The sequence below is a fragment of the Micropterus salmoides genome, unplaced genomic scaffold (genome assembly GCF_014851395.1).
Source record: "Micropterus salmoides isolate LMB-PRFRI ecotype aquatic unplaced genomic scaffold, ASM1485139v1 Ms_hic_scaffold_1, whole genome shotgun sequence".
Lineage (NCBI taxonomy): Eukaryota > Metazoa > Chordata > Actinopteri > Centrarchiformes > Centrarchidae > Micropterus > Micropterus salmoides.
Window position 1 is genome coordinate 36,330,858 of NW_024040040.1, and position 15,736 is coordinate 36,346,593.

Here is a 15,736-nt window from a genome sequence, read left to right on the forward strand (position 1 = left end):
TTTTGTTTTTTTTTTATCAGCAAAGCTGATTTACCTGTAAGGTTTTCTATGGGTTGATGTTAGGTATACTCCGATCAGGATGTTAAAGGATATCAAACTGCTTTGAACAAATATTGGCTGATAACGATCAGTGGCCCATCATCAGACCACCCTTACTTGATGTTGAGAGCCAACTTTACCGTTCTTAAACTGTAGTTCTTAAAAGGTAGCGTATGTCTTTTAATTTATAAGGAGAGTTTTTTGAGTCATGGTGGAAATATTACTATGCTTTTATTTTGATTTGACATATTTGTGTTTCAAAGATTTGTGTGTGTTGTCAGATGTGTAATCACAATTTTACAAAAGTGAAAAAGTTCAAAATGACAACCAATTATAATTACACTAATTTTTGGTTTATCCTCAACATAGGTACAAATATCGAAGGGTTACTTACTAGGTATTTATTTTTATAATTATTAGGTACTTATCTTACTCATGCATGCAGTGCAGTAAATATTTTAGTTTATTTCTCAACATGTTGTTTACAGATATTGTAATGTCATAAGAAATGAAAGCATTGTTTGAACATGTCTATGCATCACAAACCTTTATGAGTTTAATTCACATATGACTAAGACAAATCTGAGGCTTGTTCTGCCAGCATTTTGCCAGCATTTTCAATGTGATAAAAGAGTAGCAGTGATAAGTCTACCTTACAGTATGAGTTCAGTGCTCATTTTGCAGTATTATGTGTCAAATGTCAGATGTCTTATTTGTGTGCAGAACTCTTCACACCTTGCTCCCTGTGACAGCGATCCTTGGAGAATGAATCAATTTACACCACACTCTGGATATTAAAGCAGGTGATAAATATAATCGTTTCTGGCGATCACCTTCCAAAGTAGCCGTGTAACTGTTTTCAGCGGCGTGAAATCCTTTATCAAGCCGTCGCTGGTTGACAGAAACAATTATCCAGAGAGGGAGGTAAATGAATAAAATTAGCACTTGGAGCCCCCTTTGCACATTTGTGCCCGTGGCTATCACCAATGCGACGACTTCCCAAACTCTTATCATGAGCCCGGCACCAGAATGGCATGGGCTTTGTATCACACAGTAACCCCCACCTATTTCACAATACCACTCAAACACACACACACACATATTTAGCCTAACACTCCATGCACGGTTTAATCACACTGTTGTGCTTGGGCAGTGGCAGAACAGCTCATAATGGACTAATGTTTGCTGTGTAGGATTCCAAACCAAAATACTCTAGTTGCACTACATATGTGTGAATGTGCGTTGCGTACGTGTGTGCGCTCAACAGGCTTTAAGCACAGAGGAACCTTGGTTCACGTAATTGACATACATTTTTATTGCAACAGGAAACACTTAGGCCAAATGCTCCCATGTTCAGAGGTGACTTGCGGTTTTGAAACTGGGCATTCCTTTCTCTGCCTGGGAGCCGAGAGAGAGAGAGAGAGAGAGAGACTATTAAATGAGGTCATAATTGTTTCCTCCCTCCCCCCTATCTTCACTCCCACCTCCTTCACCGGTCTCCTGCATAGTATTTCCTGTTAGGACGGCAACCAGACAGCCTTTATTTACCCTGTGCTTATTAACCTAAATTAATACCCCTCACCCACATCTATGGCATGGGATCTTGTTTTGTGAACCCAATAAAAGTTTAGTAAATGCTCTGCAATTTGTTCCACTTGCATCCACTGAGCCCAGAGTGTTGGGGCGAGGTGGTGTTAGCCTTCTTTATTTATTTTTTTTAATGTTGTAGTTATCAGGATGGAGGATGCACAACGAATACACACTACTTCCAAGAACACTGACACACTACACAGATTGGTCAAGTTCCACCCAACTGCTCAGCAGCAGCAGTGAAATTCTGCCACGGCATCTTTGGTGATCCCTAGAACCCCCGTAAGACTCCTGGGGGTCCCTGGACTCTGCTTTGATACCCGCTTAAATTACTGTTACAGAAGTAGAAAGCACCCAAAAAGCGCATATCTCTGCCAAGACTGCACAATCCTTGAAATTTGTTATTTTTAATAATGGAAAATGTTTAGAAAATTTCAATCCGCATCTGGATCCGGGCATCAAATTACACATGGTGGGAGAAACTCACATGATACTTGTGGCGGAGTTTTAGTAAGAGCATGAGTTCTTAAGAAAATAGTGAAAAGTTCCAAAAAATGACGTACAGTATCTGACGTTTTTAGGAAATCCTTTAACAAAAAATCTTGATCTAATCTAAAATATAACGACTTGGTTCTTGGACTATGGTTCCACCACATTTTATTGAAATTAAGTAGATTTGACATACCCTGCTATTACACTAACAAACAAACACACAAACTCCCAAATTGGATCAAAAAACCTAACCTTGTTTTGGGGGTAATAAACAGATTAACTGTAATTTGTTAGTTTTAGTTTCCTTTACATCTCGGTCTACATTTGGTAATAATATGGTATTTTCACATGTATAAGGTGTGGGACAACCCATCTTGTGTCAATTCAAATTGTGTTCATTACAAAACATGCTTCAGTAGTAGTACTCGCTGCCATTCACAGCTACTCAGTTAAGTGTGTTGCTTCAGACTCAACTCAAATGTGTTGAACGTGCTATATCCTTTTTTAAGAGTGTGCCACTGGTTATCTTCTTAACTCCTCAGAAATCTATTTTCTCTCTGGGCAAGCATTTAAATGCCTAATGACTGATAAGTGCAGCTTGGACTGTGTGTGTGTGTGTGTGTGGTTCCTCCTTCAGCTGGATTGAGATAAGAAACTTTGCTGAGGATTTCTTTTTCTCCCCATTTCTCTTTTCCGTTTTGAGGGGCAGCAATAACTCCCCCAGCTCCTCATTCGCTGCTTTTTTGGCATCATTATGTGTAATCGGCCTAATAGAATATGTCAGGGGCAGTAATACGCAGAGGTCTGGCATGGTGAGGCAGCTTTGTGCCTTTTGTAGAGGTACCCGTTGCAGAATGACATCCATCGCAGATGAATCTTTGGAGTAAATAGAGGGTTTCATGTTGCAAAATGAGAGTATTGATGCCATCCCACATGCCCTGTAGCCAGAACTGAGAAAAGAGGAATGGTGAGAGAAAGAGCGACAGCGAGAAAGGGATTGGGATAAGCAGTATAGGATATCCAGGAAAAATACTATTGCTATGGCTAAGCCAGGAATAATGACTTTATTGAATTTGACTGTGGTGCATTACGGTCTTGCATTCTTGAATGATTGACTTCTCTCTTTTAATGTTTTCTTTGCTCTCTCTTATTTTCTCTTCCCCTCTAAGACATTCATCTTTGGACACACAGAGACATAAAAATAATGTTTCTCAGAGGCGATCAGCAGTTGACCTTGGGGTTTTTTTCCCCGATATGCTTCAGTTCCAACAGAAATTGTACTCTACTAATTGTGTATAAAAATGTACTTTGAACTCAGTGGGAACTTTAACTCGATTTTTGCCCACAACTGATGCTCTGGCACTCTTTATATGTCAGTGTTTTGAATATACACTGTTTATTCAGTTGTTTCATGTCCCTGCCACAAGTACAGTAGCTCATCAAAATCCAGCTCTGTTCCCATCTCCAAAGGCCATGCCTCTGCTAGAATAATTTAAAGAGAGAATGCACTATATTCAATTTACCAGTAAATTTTTTGGGGTGATTGAAATTAAATACTCACACCAATGTCCATGCTCCATCCCTGACACACACACACTTGCCTAAAATCACAATATATGCCACACATCATACACACTCGCTCGGTCCCCTGACACACACACACACATTCACTCACACCCGGGCAGAGTCCCTAAACCGTGACATCCAGGACCGTGCTATAATTACAAGGCAGATGAACACATGGCGACAAAGCGGTCTCGGGAGGGGAGCGGAGCAGAGCGGAGCGACAGAGGTAATGATCTCTAGAACAAAGAGGCAGACCTGGGAGAACAGGTTCAAGAGTCAGCCACAGGGCCACACGCCACCACAGGCATGACCTTGGAGAACTTTCTGGAACACTCGAGATTCTCTCTACGGCTCTCCAGTGCAACGTGTATGTGTTCATGTTTATGCGTAAGTGTGTACTGGCACAGTTGTGCATCTGCTCCTGAGTGTGTGTGTATGTGTGCTTGGTTGAGTGTGAGGGTGTTGCGTTCAAAGGCAGACGTGTCCTCGGGGGAGGAAAACCCTAGAAATTGGTTATTGTATCACTGAGGCTATTTACCTATTTTGGGGATTAACATATTTAATTCCCCTTCTTAATCCCGTTGGAGTTAATGCCCTCGCATTTCCAATTATCTGACTAAGTGTAACGCAGAGGGAGTCAGGGCTTCCTCTCTTGCCTGTAACTGGGTTTAGCATGCAGGTCGCAGAGCTGTAGCTACACTATGTGGTGTTTTCAAAGACAACTTGTTTACCCAATGGTTTAATTGACTTACCAGAATGACTAACTTTGTGTTCTGGCATTTTGTAAAATTATAACTTTATTTAACCTTGTTAGAACGAGGTGCAGATGAAGAATGAGGAGTACATTTTTCATGTTCTCCCTGCATACACAATGTGAAACATTATATAGAGTGTAGTCGGGTGATCCAGAATGCAGTATGCTGTTTGATGACTCTTCCGGCCTTTATGTCTCAAACAGAAACACCTCCAGAACCCTAAGTGTGTTTGAAAATCCATGCCTTGCGTTCATCACTTTGTTTTAGGAAAATGAATAAATAATTAGCCGTGAAGCTGGTAATTTACAGAACTATTGGCTGTTTGGTGACTGTTTTTGAGTGTTGGAAAAAGATGTCTGAATCAAAGACATTTGTGATATGTAACGGAGTGGTTTAATCAAAGATCAATTGCTTTAATCCACTAGAATTTACAATTACAATTTGACCTATAGCAATGCTAGATGCTTCAATCCAGCACAAACACAAATAGAGGGTTTCATGCCGAAATGAGATAGGCACCCACTGAAGAAAACTACAAATACTTCCACTGAATGGCTGCTGACATGAAAAAGAATGGAAAATTTTAAAGTTCTTCCTTTTCTTGAGACATTAGCTCACTGAAGGTTTACATGAGGATAGAGTTTTAAACATTGAGGAATGGAAATTAAGTCACTTTTTTCTCCCTTGAAAATGAAGACAATGGAGATCTTCAAAAATCAAGAAAGCATCCTCTCTTTACGGGCACCCAGCGATGTTTTTGCCTTTTGCTCCAAAATGAAGTTTCAATCAGATCCACCTGGCATGGCTGGTTCCCAAAGCTGGGCTGAGTCACACACAAACACAAAATCACCCACTCTCTTTCCACAACGCACGCAAAAACAAAATCTAGACAGCATATTTATGGAAGTGTACTGCCAAAACACAGGCACACACATGCAGACAGGACACCTGCGCATGCAAACACACACACGCTCTCTCTGAGGATGTTACCGCATGGGACAGTCTGCTCAGTGTCAGTTCCCAGGTGAAAAACAGAGGAAGCATGGATTTTAGCTGCTTTAAAAGCCTACGACTCTCTGTCTGTCTGTCTGTCTGACTTTTCTCTCTTAGACATTCATTTGCAAAAATTCCTCACAAATCACAGTTTATAACTCAGAGGAAAACAGTATGGTAAGGATTACAGGACAATATGTTGTGTATGCATGTGCAAAGCATGAGCAATATGTGTGTATTGAAGCTGTTGCGTGGGTTGCACTTGCCACAGTGCTGTCTTTTAGCATTCTCAATGAGCAGGAGATGTATGAAGAGCTTTCGAAATGTACAGTATGTGCCCCTGTTTTATGCGTCATCACCGCTGATGATGAGTACATTCCTCATTTAGACAATAACTACACAAAGGCTGCACAGAGCAAAGTTGTGAACCTTTTTAAGATGTTTTTTTAAGCTCTCACACATTCACCGTAATTACTTTGTGCCAGTTCCTACATGCTGAGGGAACACGGACCGCATGTGCATCTGTCAGGTCAGATTAAAATCCCAAAGTTCTGCATCATTTAGGATCCATTTTGTTTCAAATATGCCAAGCGAAAAAATGAAATGTCAAGCTTGATCTCAAAACATGCTCATGCTGTCTTCAAAGGTTTTTGACATCTGAAAATCTTGAAAGCAAGGAAAATTTAGAGACACTTTGTCTCAGCCAATATCAAAAGGCTATTCAGTGCCATAACCGTTACCCATAAACCCTCTATTGTGGATGAAGACGCTTCTTGTCACAAAACTCCAGTCGCACTGGCACATCTACAGAACCACAATCCTGCTAACAAACCAATAATGAATGCATCAGATTCATAGATGTAACATAAATCGACATGACATACCAAGTCTTGGCATGTTGGGGAGATTCTCGTGTGCATGAATTTGTGCATGAGTTGTGTTTGCTCTGACAAGAAGTGATTTGAGTTTTTATTATGCAGTATACTTTCACAAAACTACAGGAAGCATCGTCAAAGGGTTGACAAAACAACTGATCTGATCTCAAATTCCCTTCCTCTGACTATCAGAATTTCTCAGCCTTTGGCAATAAAACTGTACAAATCCAACCTATGACTAACACCCTGGCATCCAACAAGTGCAAAACACATTCTATTATTGCCACTGCTATTGTTTAATTCATTTAAAATTACACATGGGGTCATGTAAGGTTTTATAAACAGCTATTCAGATTTGCCATCATCACGTACATTCAAACAGCAGGAGAATCTGATCCGTGCTCTTGGCTGTTGAATGGTGATAATCATCTGAGATCTACCTTTCCAGTGCAATGGAAAGGTCAGGAAACATCATTCATTGTAATGCATGATATTACATAAGAGAACAGTTTGAGGCAAATGGTACACAGGCTAGTAAGCCATCGAATGATCGTAAAAAAAGAGGTCAGGGCATTAGCTGATGGCAGTAATTGACGTACTGAATGTAAAAAAAATAATAAAATCTAATGTTAACACTATCTTTGCCTATTTTTAAAATAACTTTATTATAATAACTGAAAAACTTGTCAATATAAGAGAGAACAATATTTTTTGGACTTTTGCTTTTGCAAAACTCCTAAAACATTAAGTTTTTTTATCATGAAAACATTTTTTTGTTTTTGTATAAAGACCATTTATTTGTTGAAGCTGGGCCCATTCAGTAACAAATAATACTGTGTAATGTCGAAAAACATGGATACCAATTTCCTTAAATTCACAAAGCATTTAAATATACCATTTTAGAATCCAACAGCTGTCTAATTTTGTAACAACTCCTGCCTCACGCTTGATTCTTTCAGTGAAAAAGAAGACAGTGAACCACATTATTTCAAAGGAGACGCACAGCCAAATCACCCTCGACAAATTCTCCTGCCTCCCTTCTACATAAAGATCTCTTTATCTGCCCTCTGGAGTGACAAGGCCAATCCACAATCTCTCCTCTCCATCAGCACTTGTTGTGCTACTTCAACTCATTCCTGAAAATGAAAAGCCCCAGTCTTTCATTCGACAAGTTTGGGTCTTCCTCCTCCCTCTCCTTCTCTGCTCCGCTCCCCCTTCCCATACTCCATTCGGTGGTGACAATCCAGTCATTATACCATCTTCACCCTGTCTGCAAACCCCCCCTACCTCGGCCCACACTTCTGTGCTGCCCTCCGTCCTTTCCTATCACCCCTCCCCTTTCGTTGAGCTGCTATGAGCTATATTACTTTGACCCCAGCCCATCAATCTGCTTCAATTGGATAATGATCTGTAATCACGTTCTTTCAGGGGAGTCTATAAAACGAGCCGGGGCCTCAGCACCCCTCCTGAGAGGGCTCCTTCTGTTCTCTCACCCCCCCACACATTTGATCCAAGCGCTTCTCCTTTCAGCTTTCAGGCCCCCACTAAATACCCTCGCACATGGGCAGCCGCTGCAGCCGGCGGTGGGCCTTGTAAAGGGAGTGGAGCGGGGGGGGATTGATGGCTTCGCTGTTGATTTTTCATGGCCCCCGTTCTCCAATGGAAAGGGGCTAAGAGGGACAAGGTGGAGCCCAGCAGGAGGGAGCGGGGACACAGGAGGAGGAGAAGGAAGGAAGGAAGAAGGGGGTGTTTAAAAAGCTGGCCCAGCTCCTACCAAGACTGAGGCCCCCCCGCCCCTCCCATTAAAGCTCACCCTCCATTAGGTCGTTTTGTACGACAGGCTTGTAATCGATAGAGCCTTATAACTGAACAGGAGGAGCAGCAAGGGGTGGGGCTTGATAGCATTGGGGTGAGTGTGGGGGCAGTGGGCGTCATGGGTGTCAAGGAAAGAGTAGGACCAGAGGGATAAAGAGAGAGATTAGGATAAGGTTGATGGACAGGAAGAAAGAGGATGAATGAATAAGTAAATGAATGAAGTGGAATGAAGGCAAATTAAGCCATGAGCTTTGCCTTCTCCCTCCCTCTTAGGCTCTTTATTCTGCTAAATTGGGTTTCAAGACAAATATAATCCTAACATGAGAAAAAAAATTAAAAATCAAAATCGGGCTTGCAGATAAAAATCAACAGAAAAAACCCTGGCTAATAACGATCTAGTACCAAATTTCACTTTCTATTTTTTCACCGGCTTTCCTCTTCAGTTTGTTTGGAGAGGGAAATGACTTAATGTGTGTTACTGTATGAGATCTTAAGTGGTGTTATCACATGTGGAGATACGATCTGAAGGGGGAGAGCGAGCACAAGGGGCTGTTTTCACAGCATATTGCACATTTCCAAGTCAAAACTGACCCGGCGCGCCACCTCAGTTAACAGTTATCAATTGTTCTGTGGGGCTTTCATTGTGTCCGGTGGCGGGGCAAGCTGTGTCTCCCTTCATGTAAAACACGTGCACATTTTGAGCACAGTTCAGGAGGCGAGTGGAGCAGCTTGACCGCAATTTAAAACGCCATCACTTCACTTGGGGCTTTTGTGTAATCTCTTCTGCGCGCTTGAATATACATAAAAAGGCTGTTTCAAGGGCCATACAATAAATTGATGAATGGAGTATTTTTTTCTCTCTCTTCCTCAATCTCTCAATCTCTCTCTCGCTATATGAAGTGAGGGGCCTGTCTTGTATATCATTATTCCTTCCACCCATTCTTCTGCTAGTTTAGGGCTCTTACATGTGGAGCATATGCCTATTGAAAGGGTGGCACCACGCAAGGCAGGCACAGATGGAGTCACCCTCCCCGTCAATGGTCGGACAATGGAAAATGGAAATCGAAGTTAAAGGGGGGCATCCAGCCCCATTTAGCCCACACAAAAGGGGCTTGTAGGAGGCAGGCCATGCGGGTCTAAGGGAGGGGAGGGTGGGGAGCGACAGGGTGGAGGAACATGTCCCGGGCCACTAGAGTCCATCCTCAGCTGGCCTCTCCATCACTGAGGTGATAGAGACATGCTGACACTGCGCTAGACACCCCTGCCTGGTTACTTTTAACTCCCTGTCGCACCAGCTGATGAACTGTGCCGAGTGATAATTGAATTCTTGTATTTGTTTTTAATAGCTGGGCTCAAAGCGCAGATTCTCACCTAAAATTGCTTCTAACACTTTACAACGTTAAATAAAAAAATGTAACAAACAGCATCTCAGCTGGCCTCTCTCCATGTCCTTAAGCACAGAGACATGTTGACGTGGCACTCCAAAGCCAGGGATGGACCTATGACAGAATGCAGCTTGAATGCGTATAAACTTTTACATTTACAGCAAATGGTTACTTTGGTGACTGGCGACCTGTCCAGGGTGTACCCTGCCTTGCGCCCGATGTCAGCTGGGATTGGCGACCCCCGCGACCCTGTATGCAGGATAAGCGGTTGACGATGGATGGATGGATGGATGGTTACTTTGGTGGATTTACAAGAAGAGAGGGCAGAGTGGTACGGTTGACAGAATCCTGTTTTATGTTTCAACAGCAGCTGCATCCATCCATTTAATCTCAGATAAGGTGCCCGTGATGATGCTGATTTATTGTCCCTTTGTATTGTGGGATTGTTATTGCTGCACTAAACACGTATGAAGTGATGGTTTGCTGATAATAACACATCATTATTTCACATTCCTCTGTCAAAAATAATCAACACCATGTATTGAAAATGTGCCAGTGTTTTTGTTGGTGCTATGTGTTAAACTATCACAGACGTCACTGTTTGTTTATCTTCTAGTATCATACACAATATCCATGACGACCTAATAGTAATTAAAATCGACTTAATAGAGGAAGAAAAATAAACCAGAGGAGGAAGTGGTGAGCTGTCCATCCTGTTGTTGTGGTGGATGCTTGCTTTGAACACAGCTCTGATGTGACCTATAAAACAGTGTGTGCTGTTTTTAAGAGACAGTGATTTCACTCTCATTAAAGGAAACTACACTTTACTGTACACAAGTGTACGACACCTCTGTTTATTTGTACTGTTACTGTATCTCTCTCTCTTGGCATGGTCGCTCATTTTCTATAAAAGAGGCAGGTGAATCTCTCTCACCTGAGTTATTTTATTATTTAACCATGTTATTAAATATTAGTTATTCATCTTTAATTTGCTAAGCTTGAGTTGCACACTATGGGCATCAACAGAGCCACTGTTGCTCTATGGAGGCCAGTAGTAAGAAAATGACCAAATGATGATTTGTTCTCAAAAAATACAAATTTATGTACATTGCTTCTCACTGACACTGTTTACAGACCACAGGGTAATGAATACTGCACGGAAAAAGTTGAATTGCCAAGCAAATAATCCATATTTGAAAAATAAGGTACCAGATGTATAATAATCAAGATTTCACAAACACTGTATAATCAAATATATCCATGTTTTAACAGTTACAATAATGACTTTTGTAACAATTCAGCCAGTTAGCAGATATTTTGGTGTAGTTTTCACAAGTTCTCATTTGACCATGGAACTCTTCATTTATTGTGTCTAAATGACAATAATCCTTCATTTGATCTTTTTGTGTCATGCAGTGCTGCTGACAGTGGGGTGTTGGCGTCTGCGGATGCTGGAAGATGGCAGGCTGTAATGAACCTTGGTCTGACCTTTGACCTCCTACCCCCAACAACATCACCAGCTGAGGGGCTGCCACAGCGGGTCTATTTGTGTGGTATGGCACACACACACACACACACACACACACACACACATATACACACATCCAAACTCCCCTCCCCTAGACTGTAACACAGAGGCATCAGGTTTTTTAGTTTTAATTAACGTAAACAAAATACTGCTGCAAAAGATGACCCATTTCACTGTTAAGATAAAGTAACACCTCCCTCAAACTTTCCTTGGGTTTCTCTCCAAATACTGCATCAGATTTGACTACTGCTTTGCCTAGCTCTCATGGTTTTATCTTTAAGCTGGTTGTAAAATTCCGCAGTACTGCAATTTCTCCAGCTAGAAAGAATTCACCTCAGACGCCCTTCTGTTTTCTGTCTGTAGTGTGGAGTATGTGCCCGTCCACGGGGCACGACATGCTTGCCGATGCGTAATACCCTCTGACATAATTGTGCTGTCAATCCACGATATCTCTAAATGCATGAATAACTCATGACTGCTAGTGTGTCTGCCTCAAATGAGATTTTATTTCCCACTGTATGTTTCTTTTGTATCTTATTTGATCTAATTTGCAAATTCATATATCCACATTAATAAAAACAGGACTTGACTCTGGTCAGTCCCCTACTGTAATATTATTTTGTGCTTTAAATAAAATGCCAAATGTGTACATGCTGTGTGGGAATTGCAGTCTGACAAGTATATGACTACTGACAAATAATAATAATAATTGAATCTGAAATATTTAAAATTTCTAGTTAAGAATATCATTTTACATTGCAGCAGTGTATGGTGAATGTAAGTAAATTATACTAATGCATCCTTTTGGCTAGTCATTAATTTAACATTATTCACTATAAGGGATTTAAGTTTGATGATTATGAAAATTCAACATTAAGGATATGTTCCTACAATTTAGTTTAAATTATTCACAAAACTGAAAATACTATTCCCACGTTTTAACTGTCTTATGATAAATATTATAAAGTAGGTAAGGCATACTTTATCTCAGTTGTCAAAAGTGGGACTTTTTGGTCTGCAAGTATTAGTGTGCAGTAATATGTGCAAGTGTGCAATACATTCTGTGATCATTATGAGATACCTAGCTATATCTTGCAACCCAACCGTACTACTTCCCTCAGCCGGCCATTACTTTCCCACAGAACATGCATCCAATTATAGTAAGGGAGTTCTGTGAAGCAGACTGACCACAGAGCATCCAGAAAGACCTTATAATTGTATGTTACGCATGTATATGTGAGTGCGCTTGTGTCTTCCACCTCATTGATCTCCGCAGACATTTCCGGAGCACAAATAAACCACTAGACTTTATCCTGTATGGACAGCATGAAGGATCAGCTTTGGCTGTTAAACGGTCAGCAGGTGATTAGTTTAATAGCCTGACAATGATTGCTCCAGTGCCTGGTATAAATTTCAAATCATAACGAGACATTGCTTCTTATTACGATGGGCCTCATTTATTTAGTTAAAGCTACAGATGCAGCCACAAGTACAAGTCAAACATTTCTCGTGGTCTTTGCACCGCTTGATTGTCCGTGAATTATTTCAACATTTTAGATTTGATCCTCTTCACATGTCAATGAGAATTGTCTGGCATTATTTTAGGGACAACATGGAGATATCCTTTAGGGTTATATCTCGAAAATATATTTTTATTTTGTGTGTTATCCTTGGGATTAACATCTCTCCTGCATTCATATAACAATTATTGTAAAATAAGAAACTTTCTGCCTAAAGTGGTCATGTTAAATCCAATAAATGCATCATTTATTATTACATATTGGTTTTGTAGAAAAAAACCATTCAATTTCAGTTGGAAAAGTTTACAACTTTTATGACTGCCAAACCAGATCACTTACAGAGGGATTTTTTTGTATCAGGGAAAACAAGTCATTTGTCATCACATTCTGAGTATGTAAAACACATATATAATACAGAAACACCCTAGAACAGGCACAGACACATGCTGCTGATATGCCAAAACTGTTCACACCAAACCTCTTCAATAATTGACTAATTGATCCAGGTGGTAGTGGGTCCAGCCCGCCTCCTCTCAATGACTGTCCAATCAATCCAGGCTCTCGTCCGAAATGGCATGTCCCATAACAAATTACAGCTAATGAAATAACCATCAGAATGTCATTATATGGGCAGGCCTACTACATTATTACCCAGCATGGCTATATGTGTGTGTGTGAAAGAGAGAGAAGTTATGACTGTTCATAAATGTGGTCATGCTGTTATTATCCCACGTTATTAAGCACCTGAGTTGCACTGTGTGACCGACAGACCTGATGAAGGATCTCTGTCATTTGCCCTCACTTTCCTTTGTGATCTGATAATCCCTAGTTGTGAATCAAGGACTACATATTTATTTATCAAAAAGGTGGTAATAAACTATTTTTACTATAAAAACATGTTTTACAGATTTCTCATTTTCATGCTTTCGAGACCTTGAAAGACAGCATGATATGTACCAAAAACTTGGATCCTTGTCTCCTGGAACTCACACTCACTTAGTTTGTTCCCATTACCAGACCCTTTGTTTGCACCAAAAATCTCATTTAGCTTGCTTGGTCTCATGTACAGTCGATGTCCCTCCGACAAGAGACCACCGTGGCAGCCCGCGCTCTCCACATGAGTCCAGCCATTCTACTTCCATTCTGCAGCCAAATCTATCGCTTCTCTCCCATTGCCTTCCTCTTCCATCTCCTCCTCCACCACCTCTTCTACCATTCCAGAGCTGACGGCAGATGGTGTTTTAATAAAGTCCAGTAGGAATAGGACTGTGAGTAAACAATGCAGCACATGCCAACTCAGTAATTGCTGGGCACTATTACAACCCCTGTGTCTGGCAAGGGAGGGAAGGATGAGAGGCAGAGAGGATAAAAAAAAAGAGAGGACGAGGCACACACACACAGTGAGAAGACATATCAGGAATGAGAAAATAGGAGAGCGAAAGAAAACCAGAAAAGGAAAAAGCAAAAGATGGAGGGGAAAGAGGGGCTATAGAAGGGACGGGCAGCATACACACATATACACCTAGCAGCTGGAGCCAGAAAAGCGCAGCTGGTGAAGGTGCAGGGAGGCCACAGGGAGGAGGGGGCTGAGCAGAGCTGGGATGGGCTGGTCGAGACTGTGCTTTGCTGGGCTGGGCTGGTCTAGGCCAGCGGGTGCAGTCCCGGGCCTAGAGCCTCCAGGCTATGGGCTCCAAGCCCAGTCTCTGAGTCCCAGGCCCTGCTCCGTGGTCTCCATTGCTGACACAAGGCCAATGCAGTCCCCTATCAAACCCCCAGTCATTGGTCAGACACATTCTGGAGGAGGTGGACTCAAGCAAGACCAAAGTTAAAGCTCCTGTTTCATGCAACTCGAATGTCTTTCCTCACTTTAAACCAGTAAATATGAAAATTATGACTGCAATGCTACTTTAAATTGTGAGCTCAGACATAATCTAAGCAGACCGTTCAAAAACAACACACAAGGCAGATGTCAGACAAATACATGCATACATGTTCATGGTAGTATACCTTGTATGCAGGAAACACAAATCCCTAAACATGCACATCTTGCCATTTGATCTCTTTTTCATGGAGCCTTCATCACATAAGAGCGAGGTCCTTACAAGTCTACAGAGAGATTTCCCATGATGCACCATTACGCCTATCGCCTCCAGGGGTGTCAATCAGAAACCATCTCTCCACAAGTCTGACAACCCTGCTACCTTACGTCACACACCTGTTTGGCTCAGGTATTCTAAAAGAAACATCAGTGAAGCAATAGATAACAAAGAAATACAAGCAGAAGCACAACACGTGTATGCTGTTGAACATCTAAAACCCAGTAATTCATCTGGAAGTGTTTGGATGTTTCAGATATACTCAAGACTCTTTAACAAGAAGAAGCTTCCCCCGAACCCAAAAGGTAGAATGAGGTTATATGGCAATAATATTTCACTTTTACCTGTGCAAAAGTTGATGAAGCACCTCCCACAGCTATATAGTTATTCGCTCTCATCAAAGACAATTAAGGAAAATTATTTTATTTTAAAGGAGAGGTTAAATGACCAGTCTCCTTAACCTTGAAGTTCACCGTCCACATTAATATTGAATGATTCCTAACCTTCTGTTCTAATGCTAATTGAAGCAGAGGGGGGATATTACATATTTGTAATTAGGGGCTGTTGGATAGGGCTAACGCTCTGAGCCTCATTAGCTTAATCACGAGGACTCTATCAATTATGCAGGTGGAGGTATGGTGGTGATTTGAGAAACATTCTGCTCTTTAGAAAACTTTCCCCCCCCGGAATAATTATATTGACAAATTCCTCTTGGACCTTGCCATTAATTCCCATTCCAGTGAGAGCACTTACTTTCCTGTGCATAGGAATATGTATGAATATAAGAGACTGTGGATGAGTTTGACACCATCATTGCTGCGTCTTCTATTGATGGATAATCTCCGGCAAGGCCAAGTTATATGAAGCTAATCCATATGGAAGCTAAGACAAACACAGTGCCTGAGGACATCACCCAAATACAACATCAAACGGCCTCCTGACAGGTTTGCTGATGAGCACAAACAAGGCTTCGTGTCGAAACACAACTTCTCTACTATGACATCTTGAACTTCTGTCCAACCAAGTCTTCTCACATACTTTCAGGCCTTGAGAATTTGCCTTTTTCCCCTCTAGGCGCCGAA